This window comes from Rattus norvegicus, chromosome 6 (genome assembly GCF_021556685.1).
Source record: "Rattus norvegicus strain SHRSP/BbbUtx chromosome 6, alternate assembly SHRSP_T2T, whole genome shotgun sequence".
Classification (NCBI taxonomy): Eukaryota; Metazoa; Chordata; class Mammalia; order Rodentia; family Muridae; genus Rattus; species Rattus norvegicus.
The window spans coordinates 11087326-11101776 of NC_141539.1; the positions used below are offsets into that span (position 1 = coordinate 11087326).

The following is a 14451-nucleotide window of genomic DNA, read 5'->3' on the forward strand; positions in this document are numbered from 1 at the left end:
CCGAGTAAGTCAGTTACTCAAGTAAGCCAAGTGTCAATATTCTGTGTACACAGTGGTCCTGCCCTATTTGGAGTTGCTGAAGTATGCTCTTAGCCAAGCTTCCCTCCTGCTGCTTATCAGCCTATCAACCAGCAGTTGTTTATCTATTCAGTAATTCCTCTGTATATCCTAGCAGAAATTCCTCTTCACTATGCATTGCACCAGATACTGGCTACCTTCCAGAATCTCACTGTGAGTTATCCCAACTCACCATTTAATTAAATAATACTTCCTATGCAGCTTCTTTGAAAACCATGTACAAAGAATTGCGCCAAATGAGTTCTTACCACCTAGTAAAATATGACAGATTTGCAGACATTCCTCTTCATTCAAAGTTTGAGGCAAACTAGCTAGGCATCCCATTTCTGGTTCATCAAAAGACACTGTATCCCATAAGCCCTTTCACTAGATAACATCCACACAGCCATGAGACACCAGTTTGTGTCAGACAGGTGATTTGATTGGGACGCACAATAAACATAATTAAAATCCGTACATCGAGATATATATCATCTTGTAATTAGTGTAAATGTTCTAATGGCAGTTTTTAAAATATATTTCCGAAGTATAGAAGATAAAAGAATTCCTATCACACAGCACAGTGGGAAAGTTAAAACAAAGATGAAACAAATATTAGAAGGTAGGCAGAGTGAAAGTTGTCCATTTCTACCAGAAATGAGTCATACACTCTAAAAGTCAGCAGAGGTACCTGGTGAAAATCCAAAATAAATTAACACATGTGGTTTAGCTTCTCCCACTCTGGTCAATGTTTTCAGTGCAATACCATACATACCCAGTAACAAATATGCCCCGGGACACTGTTAATGACTTCTCTAGTACACCCAATGACTTAGAAATGTCTCCGGGTCTAGTCTAATTGCACATCTGGCTGAAGTATGAAATACTCCACTGTGCAATGTTCTAACCATTGTAGTTCCCCACTACACATCAGCAGAGAGATTTCTAATGGTGGATTTTCACATAGCAGCACTGAGCTGCTGCGATAGCTAAGTTTTCTAGTGTGGAGGGAATTCAGAAAAGTAATAAAGCCTACATTTCTTTAAGAAGGATCATCCATTTACATACTAAATAAAAAAAATAAACCTCAGATTTTATTGTAGCATCTAAGCTCCTCCGTTGACAGGTCTCTGAACATTCAAGTTTTGCTTGGTTCTCTTAATATAATTTCATCTTTTAATCCATGTATCAACCTGTATGACCTGCAGACATGCTTTTGTACACACGTATACCTCTATTCCCTCAAAATTGCTTTTGGCCCAGTCATTTTTTAATAATTTTATTTTTCTTGGATATTTCATGAATTTACGTTTCAAATATTATCTCCTTTTCCCCCTGCTTCTATGAAGATGCTCCCATCTCCATCCACCCACTCCAACCTCAACGCCTCAGCCCAACTTTTAAAACTTAGAAGGGCCTTTAAACCATACTTCTAGCCTAATTTCTCTGCACACACACATGGGTCTCCTTCATCTCAGACACATCCCCTGCTTTAAAGATCTCTAAACACATAATCACTTTTGGCTGCTAATGTATTGACCTGATACTATCTAAGCTGATTTTCTCTTGTACTGGTTCTCATACCATTCCCCTCCAAGCGATTTCCGTTTGTTCTTTAAATTCAACTCTAGGCCTGTTGTCTCAGAGCAACTTGCCATATTCAGAAACGTTAACTCATTACCTAGCAATATCTGGGGCTGTGCTCTCTACAATGTACCATTCTAGAGCTCCCACAATCCTTGCAGCAAAGGTTATTTTCTATATTTTATTTATTCAGCTTCCTGGATAGAGTCAGGTGTACATTTGAATAAATATATAATTTTAAGGAACAGCAAAAGAAATTTACTTGAGATAAATGTTAGACATGTTTTACTTGAGATAAATGTTAGACATTCAAATAGAAATATAAAACGTGAGCTTGATACTTAGAGGGAAGTTGTGGGGAGCAGATCTGTAACACTGAAGATTACAGAGAAAGTCTGTGAGGAAGAACAATCTCTGAGGACACAATGACCTTGCTCATAACAGAAAACTTGGAAAAGGGAATTCAAATGAGCGGACTTTCAGTTCATAGCCGCTCAATCGTGCTTTGTTTTCTGCTAGCTGGACTAGCACCCCTCACTAATGAGCTACAAGGCAAACTGGACAGCAGCTTAGCATCCCAATGAAAGACAACCGGACACCAAAGAGAAACAGAGTGTGAGCATGTTAAAATAGCAGTGTTCATATATCCAGTGATCAAATGAAAGCAGAACTTTGAGGGAGTGCTTGTTTGCAGTAGCAGGAGAACGGCTTGAAGGAACACTGTTAAAGAAAACTTCACAGAAGAGAAGATGTTGTAAGTGAAAACTGTAATGTAATTAGGGACATAGTAGTTAAGAAAAGCGAGAGCAAAGGATTTTGAAAAGAATGACAGAGAAGGAAACGCAGGTCAGTGTTCCTCCAGCAGAGCCTCCCAAGCTGGGAATGGCTGGGATGACCTTCTCAAGGTCTCAGAATGTGGGCAAGGATCATTTCCTGGGGTGCAATGCTGAGAAGGTACAGTAGGCAGACAAAAGTGGCCCGGGCCAGTGGAACTAACAAAGTCCCATGTGCAGCTTACACTTAACCTCCTACAAGAGTGATGCACATGCCCTTGGGGACAGCAAGACTCAGTTGAGGCAGCAGGACACAGCTGGGGCAGCAAGACACAGCTTGGACAGAGACCCGAGGTAGAAGAGTTGGGGTTAGACAGAAGGAAACAAGGAGGAGAAACTGTGTGCTGAAAATATTAGGAAATAAAACCTGCTTAGGTAAGAGTCTAATTTGAACAGGTTTATTTTATTAGGAGAAAACATTTCAAATACAGTAATAAAGAGATAGCAAACACCAGTAGTAGGCCTGGAAACTGTTTGGGCAGGTGTTAGTCCTCAAGTACTTCCTGTAAATCAGTTACATAGGAACATCCCCACACAACCATATGGTGAGTTCACTCAGCAGTGACACCCTCTGGGGCCCTTAATTAGATGCATCGGACATGGTTTATTTCTTAAACGATCAAGATTCCTTTTCTCTGCTAAATGGTCCTAGAGGATCGTATCAAAGCCACATTGGTTAAAGTACAGGGCAGTCTTGTGAATTCAAACATTTAAATGTGGAACAATTTCAGAACTCTAAATTACCTTTAAATATTAGGCATTTAAGATATAAAATGTTAAAATAAAATTCACAAAATGCAGATATCATTATTGAGCAAAAGAGTAGGAATTCGGTTGCAAAGGTGGTATTGCTTCAAACACTCTGAATACCATTAACCCACGGGCAAAACCTATAGCTGTTTCCTTTCTATGCTCACAGTTCTTTCTCTGCGTTCACATTTAATAAACTTTAGAAGTTTATGTAAAACAATCTCTCAGATGCTAATGCCATACATTAATGATAATACATTTGTGAAATTAAGAAAGAATCATGGTGGCACTATTAAACTGTACACCTTTAGACCTTGTTTCTTCATGACTGTCCTTTTTCTGATGCTATCTACCATCAGGATCCCATGATGCATCACTACTTTCCTTGGATTTGGCCATTTTGAGTCTTAAACAAATATTTTCTAGAATGTTCCTTTACTTGGACTTGACTGATGCTTCTCTCATGGTTGGACTAGAGTTCTGAGTTTACAGGATGAAGACCACAGAGATGAAGTGCCCTGGCTTCTTTCCAGAAGCTGTGTAACAGTGTGTCTTAGCTCTACAAGTGTTAAGTGGGATTATTTGGTTAGGGGGATAGTTGCCACAATTGAACACTGTGAAGGGGCTTTTAAAAGTTGTAAATTCTGGGGTTGGGGATTTAGCTCAGTGGTAGAGCGCTTGCCTAGGAAGCACAAGACCCTGGGTTCGGTCCCCAGCTCCGAAAAAAAGAACAAAAAAAAGTTGTAAATTCTTTGTTACTCCATGCTTTAGAATCACTGACTAATTTGAACCTCTACCCAGTGCGAGGGATGCTGTACTGAATGTCCTGAATGAGGAAATGTCTCTATCAGTTGGTTGGACTTAATCAGAGTGCGTTACACAAGTCTCTTCTCCCACTTAGTTAAACAAATATATCCAGAGAAGCTCACACATACTGTCTTTTGCCACCCAAAGTGATAAAACAAGATACGGTAAGCTGATTTAATTATAACCATGATAGTTTCTTTCTCACAGTTACACAGTTTAAGAATCCAAGAATGTAGTAATGGTACAGATAGACTCTGCATCCATAGAAGCCCAACCTCCAGTTCATAGACACACCCTATACTCATGTACTACAAAAAAGAAAGGAATCATCAGGGGCACTTTTTTCATTCATAAAACCTCCACCTACCTGACTTATTAATTTATCACAAAGACCTTATTTATCCCAGAAGCCTCATGTCTAATTCCAGGTGGGCTTACACAAACTTCCACTCCACAGTGGCTATTCATTTTACTCTGAATTACCATCCAACCACTTCATATGTATATGTGTATGTGCATGTGTATGCATACACACACATACGTGCGTGCGCGCATGCACGCGCGCGCACACACACACACACACACACACACACACACACACACACACACACACACAATTTGTCCTTGATGTTGAAATTCCCTTAGGATGCTTCATTCTTGCTTTGACCTGCAATGTATTTGGTTTTAATTTTTTCTTACATTTTAACTGTATAAAATGACACTTGGGAGGCTGAAACAGGAGGGATATGAGTTCCAGGGCAACCTGGGCTACATAGTGAGACCCTCTATCACCCTGTCCTCAGATCTAGAATTTGTATTTCTCCAAGAAGTCTTTTAATTGGCGTTCAATATTTAACAACTAATGCCTGCATTTGTTTGCCATTGTGTATCTCATGAGTTTTGATCAGACCACAATGGCAAACATATTCTTGTTATTCTTCCACCTAAAATTAGTTTTATGACTTAAAAATGTTTTAAAAATAAAATTTCCTGGCTTCACCTGGCTTTGGGGACAATATCTCAGTGTGTCTCTAAGTGGGCAGTGTGTAGTGCTCTTAGTATTGATGTTGCTATGTCCTGGTGTAATTTAGCACAGAAAATAGTTCAGGAATTATTATACATGTAATCCATCACTTCCATTTCTCAGTGGTACAGAAGGAGGCCCAGAGTGTGTAGCTCATATCCAAAGTCACACAGCAAAGAAACAGCTGTTTTTTCCTCCAGGCCACCAGCTATTCGATTGGCACATTCTCTCGATGTGTGTTCACCCATGTGCTTTGTGTCAGTGGCTCAGTCCTGACCCTTGGGAGCTTTAAAGGGCGTATGCTCAGACTCTGTGCTCAGACCTGCTGATTTCAGTGGCAAGATTGTGAAGTCATGCAAAGAGATTAGTGAACAGCTTGCGTCAAGTGCTTTTTCAAACAAATAAGCCAGTCTTATCTGGGAAAGGTCCTGCACAATGAACTTTCTTTCTTCTTACATCTAGTAATGTTTTCTTTCTTTTTATATAACTTGAGTGAAGAGCTGCACAGAGTCCAGGAAATGCGTGTTGAAGGAATGAGACTGCTAACTTTATACTAATAATTTGTTGTCCGGCTGAGCAAGCAGAGCCTTACTTCCAAGATTTTATTACCATCCATGAACAATATTAACCAGAGCTGTAGCTTTTCAGGGAATCTAAAATTCTTATTATTTTCTCTGAAAAGCCCATTAGAATTGTATGTTAGCTAACATGGTTATCAGCCTAGGTCTTGATTAAGCTCCCTCAAGCAGGAGGCTAAACAAACCATGTTAACAATGATTTCGGCTGTAGGGAAACTTAGGTTATTTTTAGGCATCTTGAGTGAAAATTGCTTTGTCCCATCACTGGGCAACGCTTTTATTACTGTTTTTACTGCTGGTAAATTGGATTGCGTGTTGTAGAAATTATGCATAACTACCCTGTTTTTAATATTTGCTACTGTAATCATTTCTGTAATTATGATTCAGAAGCACTGCTGCAAGCTGTTCTGAGGAGGGATCCTTTACTGTGTTCTAATGATGGTATCTACAGAAAATTCTATTCTCAAAGGTCCTGCTAGCTACAGCCTCCCTGGTGATGTGAGGTAGATAAGCTTCATTGGATGCTGCTAATGAGTTTGATTTATGATGGTAGTGGTTCAGTATGACACATTATTTGGGGGTTTGGATATTTAGATTTCAGCCTTGAATATATCTTTCCCATCACTTGGGAAAAAAAGAATATGTTAGAATATGAAGCCAATAAGCTTTGTAAAGCAATACTCTTCACACCACATTTTTCTTGCAAAAACTCCTCGAGTACAAGGTTAAGCCATGAACTGCATACCAAGAACAAGCTAAGTGATTCTATGTGTTGAGTAAAAGATGATTATTAACCAAGTAGTGGCTGCCACATTAGCTCTGGGTAAAATGGGTTGATTCACAGTTTTCACAGAGTGAGGTGATGTCCCCATAGCTGTTGGTTCCTACCTGAGCTTCTGATGTCCTGGTTTCTCTTCTTCCTCATGCTTGTTGTTGTCAGTGGAGGGCAATGTTCACTGCATGTAAGCACAACACTTTTGGGGAATTATCCAAGTCGTGCACACTAGCAAAACCAACAGCCTGATTCATGGGTTTTCCGGGATTTTCTGTTTCCCAAGTTTGTCCTGTATCTGCTGCCTAAATATTATGGTATCTAGATTCTTCTATATGAGTTCTGGAGGGAAATTGGTTCTTTACTTGTTGATGTTATGAAATTCAGTTATCAATAAAACTAACATGGTAAATTCTCTTGGATTTATATAATTGTATTTCACAAAATGAATCATGTCACCTTGCCCAAAATAAAACATTTCACCTGTATATATTATGAGTTGTCTCAAGCTGCAGTTTGAGACTGAAAGGCTAGCAGGTATTACTAGGGGCTCAAGACTTGGATTTATATTTTACAATTAAATGATTTATTATGCTTCAGAGGAGAATTTTTTCCATTTTTCCTTTGAGCAGTAATTGGCAAATACTAATATATATTAGTATATATGCGCTAATGATGTGTATTAATAATTTGAAATTATACACGCGAAATGCTTAGCATAATAAGTTGACAGACCATCATATTTGTGATGGTTAAGTCTATTGCCATCTTGACAAGAGCTGAAACTCAAGTGATCAAGTGATACGGCCCTCTGGGTATACCTGTGGAGAGGAATAACTGAAGTGGAAGCACAATCCTCAAGGTCACACCTTCTGATTTGTTGCTGAGTTAAAAAGCAGTTAGAAGAAAACAGTTGGCTTTCCTTCACTTCCAGCCTTCCAGAGCGCAGTGAACATTGATTCTCCAGGAGTCCTCCAGATCTTCAACACTGGATTGGAACTCTGAAAGACCCAAATTTGTGGACTGAGAATCACCAGGTTTCCTGCCTCTTCAGTAGGCATGTGCCTATTTTTGGACTATTCAGTATTGATGATGTAAGCTAATCTAGTACTTCCTTTTTTAATATATATATATATATATATATATATATATATATTGCACGCGTACACATTCTATTGGCTCTGTTCGTTGAGACAACGCTACCTAATGTAGTTACTTTGCATGGGTGTGCTTTTGTGTATATTGCTAAGAACATTTAAGACTTATTCTCCATAAATTTAAATTATGTAATGTGGCATTTTGAACACTATGAGGCCAACAAAAGGCAAACATTTTCTAAGTCCTTTGCCTTACTAGAAAATAGATTTATTATGTTTCCAAACTCAACAATGTTCCCTTCAACTCCACATTATTGCATGAGAGAGTAAAATAGTCTAAAGTATAGGAGAGGACACCAGAATAAGAGGACAGAGTAAAGGAAGCCTGTGTAGAATCACTTTCCTACATTCCTGGAGGCGTAGAGCTTCTCTTCTGTGGGTGGTAATTTTCCCTTGGACACTGGAGCGTGGATAGTTAAGAGTCCTCATAGCTCAAAGCTGGTTTTATCCAAACAGATCAGAAAAACTTTGTGTCCCTTGGGAACAGTTTTACAATCTTAGCTATTTGGTAAGCCTAACAGGTGGCTTGCTCTATGTCTGTGACAACATCTAAAAGTCCTTAGATGAGCTGAAAGAGCAATGGCCACAGTGCAGTCACCTCCTGACAAGTCCCATTGAAGCTTGAAAAACTTTTGAAACTCACATCTGTCCTCCTCTCTGTCTACTTTTCTCTTTGAGTCTCTTTCATCGTATTCTGAACAGTAACCTGTGACCTGCTTTCTGATAGTTTCTGATATACATTCACCTGCATTTTCTGTTTCTTTCCTCTCCATTCCTCTCCATTTCCCTTTGTATATAGCTTTTTGCTTGAGCAAATTTTTGTTTCAAATCACAGAAAAAGATGAAAGTGCATAGCATTTTTTCTCCAACTGAAGAAATATTAAGGGAAACTAAATTTTAAGTGGGTTCCTGGGGAACACCTAAATGTCTTTATCTATGGCACCTGTTCTCTCTTCTTGTAGCTTTGGAAAATGATGAAAATATTGACTGAAATAGCACAACAATAATTGGTGAAATCCTTTTATAGGCATTCATCTTCGAATTTTACTTTGTAACTCCCCTATTATAAATTGTGGCATTCTTTTGTCTTTCTTGATTCTGTGTCACTGATCAGTTTTCTGTCTGCTTATCTGTAACTAAAACTAAAAATGTTCCACGAGGTAGGTCGATGACATCACTCACACATTATCACCTAGGTAATGGAATGATTACTATAGCAACAGAGCCTTTATCTTCCAGTGCCCACAACATTTTGACAGATGGGAAAGACTGAAGATTTAAAACAGGACTTAAAAGTATTATAACTTGGTGGCCATATCATGGTAATAGCTTACAAATTAATTTCATGAAGCTTAAATTGAATATGAGGTGTATATAATGCTATTTATCTGAGGTTAATTTGGCTTTTGTGCAAAAGGATATTCTCTTCTTTGAAAACCTTAAATGATTAACTGCAGAGGTATTAATAATAATAAATTTAAAATACTGTAAAACTTTATGGCAATATAAAGAAGGCTCTTGTAGACTTGTCCTAATAAACTAATCACTTAAGCTTCTCTGATCCTGGCAGGTATAACCCGTATCTCATGAGAAAATTAAAATTATTCTCCTTGACCTTTTTCCTACATGTGTGTATGTGTCTAGTGTTCATGTGTACATATGTTGGTAGGATTGCTCCTGTGTCCTCTGTGTTCTTGTGGAAGAAAAGCAGGGATTGTTGAGGGTGTCTTCCTCTGTTACTCTACCCTTTATATGTTAGGACAGGATCTCACCCAGAAACTGCACTTCTGATGTGCTAGAATGACTGCCCAGCATGCTCCAGGGACCTGTCTCTCCTCTATACAATTTTCCAGCACACCAACTCTATAGTTACAGATAAATGTTGATATGCCTGGATTTTATGTGAGTGATAGCAATCCAAACCTAGGTCCTAATGCTTGAATGGAAAGTACTTACATACTGAGCCATCTTCTCTGAGCCATCTTCCTCTTTCATTTATGCCTGTATATGAGATTTAAGTAACTTAAATCTTCATTGTGCTTATGTCGTTGTATTTTATGTATGTGTGTGTATGTTCATTTTCAGGGTACTTGTTGCCACATAAATTTATCTCAAAGTTAAAGAAAAAAGCCAAGATGTCACTTACATATGTTGTATGCTGCCACCCACACAATAAACAAAACCATGATAATCAATTTAATTTTTCACTCTTAGTTGTCTCATTTCTGAGGAAATTACTGCTTAATAGAAGTAGGCCCAGTAAATTATCTTTTATTGAACAAACTTCAAAGCAGTTCAGGGTAAAATAACAGGACACAAATTGGAGCCAAAATAATGCCTGATGAGAACATGTTCTTGGATTTTCAATAACCAAAGCCAAACTTTACTAATAAAACCATCCTGGTTATGGAAAGAATCATTTCTCCCAATAGGTGATATATGTACATACATATACATGTGGTCATTTCCCAAGCAATACATAGTCTCAATACCCAATCAAGGCTTGAAAATACAAGTAGAATATAGTAGTTAGACAATATTTATGAGTAGAACTTACTGATCTGAAATCTTTAGTGTTCTATAGTTCATTGAAACTAATATAAAAACCTAGAAGGTGATTATTTTATTAGGTTTTTCCTGGCATAAAGCTAAGCAGAGACTCTCATCCACACACTTTGTTCTTAAACAGAAAATATTGAAATTATTTCTTTGGTCACAGTCAAAATCTGATGTCTCCTTTTGTTCTCTCAAAAGTGAAAGATTCATGAAATATCACGAAAATTCAGTTGTGTATGTATGTATTGTATCTGCATATGTGTCTCTGTATTTACATGTGTTTGAAAGACCATTTTAATTCTCTGCCAGATTTTCTAATTGAATGAGAATGTCTTTATATACTCAGGCAAGGAAATTAAAGTTCATTTCCTTCATAGAGGACAAAGTAATCCCAAAGTAGTCATAAGAACATTGGAAAAATTAATGGATCCTCAAGAGGTTACCTGTACAAATGGATAGTCTTTCACCCTGTATTGACCTTGCCACAGCAATCAGAAGCTGGAATATCGAGTTAAAGAGACAAGGTATATTTGAGCAGTTGAACCAACAGCTTAGATGCTGAGACACTGCTTCTGTTCAGCCATCATATTATAGGGGAATTAGAAAGTTAAAAGAGGGATATCTGCTTAGGATTATCTGAAAATTATTTCATTTACAATGGATATAATTTACTTGGTATAGTACCTCATACAAGAGAGGTATCAGCAAACACCGACTGTTCATATCTATTTTTCTATGTTGCCCATAGCATGGCCCAGACGTGATTAGAGTTAAGCCTGGTTTGAGTTAGAGGAGGAAATGATCAATTTAAACCCAGTCTGACGCATATATCTCAAGGGGAGGGAAACAATGAGGCTAATGAGCTAATATACATGGCAGCCCCCTAGTGAGATGCTCAAATGAGCCCCCTCAAGCTTATTTTCTCAAGGATGTATAAGACATTTGAAGTACCAGAAAGAAATCATATTTTCAACTACAATCTCTATGTAGTGATTCTCTCGTTGGAGAAGAAAGAGACTCATGTTAGTTACCACATTAAGATAAGTGAGAAGCCCCAGGACAACACAGTAAACATGTTACCTTCCTCTGCACTTTCCAGACAGCAGCCTCTTTCTGATGAGTGAAAGAAAGAATTACAGTCGACAGCATGACCACCAGATCCAGTGTAAAAATGGTCCCAACTCAGGGTTTGAGGACAGAAGTAAAAGTAGGCAAAGGAAAGCATGTTGTTCCAGAATTTGTTAGGTATGTGCAAAATATCAAGCAAGAGGCTTTGCCTACACATTTGTAAGGTGTGCCCTAAGTTTCTTCATGATTGTGCTGTCAACTCTTGTCTGTCATAATAACTGTATGCCTTACGTAAAATGCCAAGGTGGCTTTCTGCTTACTTTTATCCTCAAACAGGTCAGACCTGGATCCAAGCGGGATGTTGCAGTTCTTAGCTTACAATTAAGTTACTCTGCCAGAGATATGGCTTGTAAATTCTGAGCACTTAGTTTCCTCTGTGGAATAACACAGCCTCTGTCTCCCCACCCTCCATTAAGTGTCTCTGATCAAACACCCTACACTCAGAGTTTGCATTAAGCACTCAGTGACTGTGTTTCACCCTTAGGTGCAAATGTAGGCAACAAAAGCAGACTGCCTAAGGAGATCACTGGCATAAAAGAAGTAGCAATTTAATACTTAACAATGCACAACAGTAGGAGGAACATGAAGGCAAGAAGAGCAAATGTCCAGGCTAACCTCAGATACTCTACACTGAGTTCAAGGCCAGCCTGTGGTATGTGAGATTGTCCCAGAAAGAAAACTAAGTAATTTGATAGAAAAGTTGAAAAATAACCAATCAGCTAAAGACTAAATATAATGTTAGTAAGAAATTAAAAAGTATACTAAAATAATTGAAAATTACAGCAAAAGAAATAATACTGCAAATACAAAATATATTAGAAATAATTTAATAGACTAGTTAGAAAATGAAATTCAGTCAAGTCTTAAGAACTTAGAAATTATTTGAGCAGGAGCAACAACCAAAGATAAGGGGAGAAACAGCACAGTGCTACAAAATTATTATAGGAGAGTTTGTCTTCAAGTGAAAAAGAATATATTTTGAAAAAAAATAGAAAGTAGAGAGAATTGTAAAATGAATAAGTTAGAATATTGTTTAGAATTTTAAGACTGGAGTTTCTCCCTTGAAAGGCACTTTCTCCAGTATCATGAATAAAAATCAAACTAAACAATAAAAAATTCACTAAGATATATCATCTTGAAATTTCAGAAAACTTGAAATAAAAGAAAAAGCCTAAAATATTCTGGAGAAAGAAAAATAAGTTACAAAGGAAGAGTTACGGTCCACATCACCTGTATAATACTTGGTAGCTGGGCAACCTCGGTGATTCGCGTGGGTAAGTATTCCTAGGCTAAGGCAGGAAGATTGCTCTGAGATCCAGGCCAGCTGATCCTACAGTATGAGCTTCTGTCTTGAAGTGATAAATGGAGACAATGCACGCGTCACTCCAGATAGACTAGACGAGGTCATGGCGAAGTACAGGGGGTAAGGGTTACTGACAGGAGTGGACTTCCACCACCGCCCTCACTCCCTACTCCTCCGACCCCAGCTTTGCTGCCATAGGCGATCACTAAAGTACACTGAGGCTACAGAAAACAAGGGTACCTCAAAGGTCAATCCCTAGCACTGACTGGAACCTACTAGAACCAAAAGGACGTTGTAACAGCAGTTCACTCCCAAAGCCTTCTCACCACTTATTTCCTGATGTAATCTTCACTCTGGCCTAGGTGCCCCTGCTTTTGTTTGTATACTGCTCCTCTGGGTAACAGGACTGTTTCTTTTTCTGCACTCACTTTACAGTATGACATTCTTCACTCTACTGGCCACCCACACATAACATATTAAGTATTTTCTTCTACCTCTCATTCTTATTCCCCCTTTTTACTTCTTAATTGTAGCACACTGTTGACTTAGCAATCTCTAAAATAGATGAAACTAACCTTATCCTGATCATTCCCTCTCACACAATTTACACCCTTCATTTTTTTTTTACAAACTTTAACTGGTATTTAATTCTAATCCTCCCCCCACCCTACTGCCTTCCAAGCTCACACTCCACACGTTTTTGTATTGTTTATTCTCCAGCAGCTGTTGAAGTCGTAGAGATGAATGTTATTTACTGGTAAGAGATCTGTACAATGATAATATCAAGGAGTTACTGCTGCTCTCCCAGTCAGTATTCTACTTGGTAAATGATATAGTCCATTTGGATCCCAAGATGCTGGACTAAGCGATTATTTTCTAAAATACAGTCACCTCTCATACATTCAACTCCCATTTGAACATTGCAAATATTTCAACTGAAAATTTTTCTCTTTTTTGTTTTTGTTTTTCAATTAATTTTATAGAATATTTTATTTATTTACATTTCAAATGCTATCCATTTTCTGATTTCTCCTCCAGAAAGTCCCCATCCCATTCCCCCTCCCCCTGGTTCTATGAGGATGCCTCCCACCCACTCCCACCTCACTGCCCTGGTATTCCCCTACAGTGGGTCATTGAGCCTTCACAGGACCGAGGGTCTGTCCTCCCACTGATGCAAAATAAGGCCATCCTTTGCTACCTATGCAGCTGGAGCTATGGGTCCCTCTGTGTGTACTCTTTGGTTGGTGGTTTAGTCCCTGGGAGTGCAGGTGTGTCTGGTTGGTTGATATTGTTGTTCCTTCTACAGGGTTGCAAATCCGTTTGGCTCCTTCAGTCCTTCCCCTAAGTCAGGGTCCCCGTGCTCAGTCAGATGGTTGTCTGTAAGTTTCTACATCTGTATTCATCAGGCTTTGGCAGAACCTCTCAGGAGGCAACTATATCAGGTTCCTGTCAGCAAACACGTCTTGTAACCATCAGTAATAATGTCTGGATTTGGTGTCTGTATATGGGATGGCTCCCCAGGTGGGGTAAACTCTGGCTGGCATTTCCTTCAGTCTCTGCTCCACTCTCTGTCCCCATAATTTTTTAGACAAAAACCCTTCTGGGTTAAAAATTTGGAGATGGGTAGGTGGTCCCATCCTTCAACCAGGGGTCTTGCCTAACCTATGGATATGGTCTCTACAGGTTCTATCTCCCCTTTGTTGGGTATTTCAGCCAATCTCATCCCCTTTTTGGGCCTAGGAGCCTGTTGCTTTCCTGGTATTTGGGACTTTTGGGTGATTACCCCAAGTTCCCCATCCCCCATTGCTACACAGCTCTGTTCAATTTCCTGACCCTCTGTACATCATCCCCATCTCCTCCCATACTTGATCATGGTTCCCTTTCTTCTCCCCCTCCTTTCTT

The 14451-nt window shown here is 38.8% G+C and overlaps 1 long non-coding RNA gene across 2 annotated transcripts in view; it reads left to right on the forward strand.

Annotated features, from left to right (window-relative positions):
- The first annotated feature begins 8780 nt into the window (after positions 1-8780).
- LOC108351174 (uncharacterized) overlaps positions 8781-14451 on the forward strand; it is a 28851-nt gene continuing 23180 nt past the window's right edge. Inside the window, exons 1-3 of one of the 2 annotated variants that reach the window (XR_015622196.1) lie at positions 8781-8884; positions 11218-11363; positions 12394-12520. This is a non-coding gene — a long non-coding RNA (uncharacterized LOC108351174). The remainder of the gene's footprint in view (positions 8885-11217; positions 11364-12393; positions 12521-14451) is intronic. The other variant, XR_015622197.1, reaches the window with a different exon arrangement.